Source organism: Anarrhichthys ocellatus, unplaced genomic scaffold (genome assembly GCF_004355925.1).
Source record: "Anarrhichthys ocellatus isolate YVR2014 unplaced genomic scaffold, GSC_Weel_1.0 scaffold24, whole genome shotgun sequence".
Lineage (NCBI taxonomy): Eukaryota > Metazoa > Chordata > Actinopteri > Perciformes > Anarhichadidae > Anarrhichthys > Anarrhichthys ocellatus.
The window spans coordinates 7,405,306-7,408,947 of NW_022280054.1; the positions used below are offsets into that span (position 1 = coordinate 7,405,306).

The window sequence follows — 3,642 nt, forward strand, 5'->3', positions numbered from 1 at the left end:
CTCTCTCTCTCTCTCTCTCTCTCTCTCTCTCTCTCTCTCTCTCTCTCTGCCGAGTGCACATACAGGAAACAATCTCTTTCACCACTGTTGGGGGCAGTGGAGGGTGATTTTCAATAAAAGTGAAGGAAGGTGCTGCTAAGAGATAAATAGAAAATAGATGGCGGATAAAGAAAACGTTGGAAGAAAATGGAAAAAGCGATCAAGTGCTGGATGGGCAAGGTAATGGAAATTGGAGAGAATGTCGTGAGAAACACAGTGGGTAATAAATGTTTTGCAGGTAAGGTGAGGAACATGCTGAGGACAGCTTTATGAAGACAGACGACGAGACACAGATGAGCAGAAAGTCACACACAGAGAGCCGAGACGAGGGTGATAGAGTCGGATGACGCCTTTGCAGATTGCTCAATCCCGATGAGTCTTGTAAGACGGAAGTTCAATCGCTGTCGTGGAGTGCTTAAAGCAACATCTAGGTCAGGACGTTTGTGTTGATTATGAAGCATTGCTGCTTACACAGATTTCTGACTTCTGGCCGTTTTGGACGAACTGAATGTTACTAATGGCCTTCAAGTGGTGCGGTATTCTTTGTAAAAGGACAGTCTGTCTGTAACGGACAAACAGACTGTTTGTCCGTTATATCCGTTGTTTGTACACATGCATGTACACGTGCATTGTCCGTTGTTTGTACACATGCAATTCTGCCCTCACCTTCAGAAAAACACTGAGTCACTGTTAAGTTGCAGAAATACATGGGTGGCTACGCTTCAGGCTTCTGTCTTTGTTTTATTCTGGGGCACAAAAGGTTTGGTTTCCATACATAGAACAGTGGTGAGTGAGAACAAAAAGGAAAAAACGTTTCATCTCTCACGACCCTAGAATCAAGGCCGTGGTAGCCTCCCACATACTACCCACACAGCCTTGAGATGATTCTATGGCTGCACTGCCTCCTCCCCTCCACACTCCCTACATCAGAGTTAAAATCGACAAGACACACTTTCTTCAATTCACTTTATGATTTATGGATCCACTTTTGGCCTTTTTGAATGAGTAATGTTAACTTGCAGCCCACCATCACTCTTGTGAGCGGTCTGTCTGGGAATGTGTTGCTGTCCAGACAAGTGAAACAAACTTAGAAGCCCTTTGATGAGGCACACTAGTATATATACACCTTTCAATGACTTTATTTTTAAGTGAGAAACCGTCCTCTTACTCTGCATGATACACATTAAGCTAGAACCTGCAGGTGATTAGCTTAGCTTAGCATCAACACTGGCAGTAGGGGGAAATGGCACTTTTAAAGCTCATTAATTCACAGCAGCCATTTTGACATGTCATTGCAGGATAAACACAGGTGTAATTAATAACATTAATTAAGTTAATAATTGTTAATTCTGCTAATTACCCTGTTCCATTTAGGTGGGTCAGGGCCCTGGTATTGTGCATGCTGGCTCACCAGAACGACTGTGACACACTAATTAGAATGGGACCATAATTAATTTGATCAATGACACCTGTGTTTACCCTGCTAAGACGTGTCAAAATGGCCGCTGTGAAAAGGGTCTATTGGGCTCAGCTGTTTCCTGGGATCTACTGTGGTTTTCTGGCAACCTCACAGTGAAACACGAGTGTCGGCCGGGCAGAGTTTAGTGTTTGAGTACAGACATCGTAGCGTAACATTATCTAAAATATTCACGTGATTTCAACAATGTGGATGAGGTCTTTGAATTCGATACTGTGTGTGTACAGATATGACGAGTTAATGAATGAGCTCAAGAGGTGACGGTTTGAGTATTTTGGAAGCTCGCTGTTTCTCCCAGTTTCCAGTCATTTCGGTTCAGATGCTCTGCTGCCATTTTGCAGAATACCAGTAGTCCGACTGTACATTTGCAGGGACTTCCTCTCTAATATGCCTTATTAGAAATTAGATTTTTTTATCAGTGTTTGCATGTGTGTTTGTGTAAGTCAGTGTTGTGCATATTTGTGGAGCACTGACACAGATTTTATGTAGTAACTGTGTTTTTGTGCCAGAGTTGCTGTGGATTTCTTAATGAGGACAGGGACACTGAACTCTGCTGAGGACAATTTAGTTTATTTAGGGGGCTTTTGATACCAATGGCATTGAACAGGGGACATTCAGGACAGCGGTGGATGTTTTAACCCAACAGCATTTTGTTGGAGAATGGTACTGTAGCTGTTGTGTGGTCACTCCACCAAATCTTCAGTCGGTGCCAACAACTTGAATCATCACACCTGAAGTCTTTGTGACAGTTGTCCACCTCTGTCATTACGTCATGTGAGGGGAGCTAAGCTATAGGCTAATTGAGCCTTTAGGTATTAGAGCTCGTCAGCCAGCTGATGGTCGATCAAAGTTAACTGTGACAACAGCTGTGTAAACATTCATTGAAAGAGCGTGAGACGGACAACTGAAAAAGCGTGAATGAAACACCGAAGGAATCATTTGCTTATTAATGGTTCAGTCAAAGTAAATTTCATAGCTTGCATTCAGATTACAAAAGAGGCGCAAAACTGGTTGGCTTTCAACTTACTCCAATGTAAATAAATCTACGTCATTATTGGACAGTCAGAGCAACAAACTTTTCCTGAGCCTAATGAAGTAGTTTTGTTGCCTTAACCTAATCAAGTAAACCTAAAAACTAAGTAAACCTACGTTGGAAGTTTATTTTGAAAAGACAGTATGCCTGTAACGAGCTGATACTGACTAGAGCGTCATAGCTTGATGCTCGGGGCCCCTGACGAAGCGTCAGTATTTGACGAGTTGGAAGTGGCTCAGGACATTTTCCCTCGGGACCGTCTGTCTGTTGATGTTGTATCACTGTGTTCACATCAAGAAAACATCAAACTCCCCCCACAATGACCTGAGCCCACATGATACAGGGATAAGGTTCTTACAAAGTACATTTGTATTTAAGAGACAACAGAGGTAGTTTGTCCGATGTTAAGAATGTTCTTGTTTAAGCTTTGTGTTCCATTCCAATGGTTTATTACAATATCAAACATTGTCCGCAGTGTTTTCTGCACAAGACACCTGGTAACATGACATCAGGTGTACATGTTTATATACACAATACATCCCACCCTCTTTATTACATTACTGCATATACAGTACAATGGAATGTATCAATCAATAAGCAAGAGGCCATTAAGATGAAATAAGCATGCAAAATAAAGGAAAGGAATCATACCTCGTCTGTTATCTGTCCCCCAAACGTCACCCATGTACCTGCATGGAAGAAAAGGACATTTCAACGTTAGAAAACATTTATATGTGTGTGTGTGTGTGTGTGTGTGTGTGTGTGTGTGTGTGTTTAACACCCTAGCATAAACACCACTACAGTAATCCCTGGACTGTGTCCCTGCTGTCAAGTTCCCAAAAGAAAAATCTGATCAAGGATCACCTTGAGTTTCTGTTTTCACTGGCATATTTGGAAGACCTTGTATGTGTGTGTGTGTGTGTGTGTGTGTGTGTGTGTGTGTGTGTGTGTGTGTGTGCATCTGACAACATGCTCCTAATTACACTGCAAACAATGCTGATAAGCCAGACACAAAGCTCAGCCACCTCAACCAGAAGAGACCCTAAATCCTCTGCACACTCTTTCTCTGAATTAAGTATGAGGCTTTGTTGTG

At 42.3% G+C, this 3,642-nt stretch overlaps 1 protein-coding gene across 1 annotated transcript in view; it reads right to left on the bottom strand.

Moving 5' to 3' along the window:
- kcnab1a (potassium voltage-gated channel subfamily A regulatory beta subunit 1a) overlaps window positions 1-3,258 on the bottom strand; it is a 16,616-nt gene extending 13,358 nt beyond the window's left edge. The window contains exon 1 of the mRNA XM_031860625.1: window positions 3,201-3,258. The gene's annotated coding sequence lies outside the window, so the exon portion shown is untranslated. The remainder of the gene's footprint in view (window positions 1-3,200) is intronic.
- Between the last annotated feature and the right edge of the window lie 384 nt (window positions 3,259-3,642).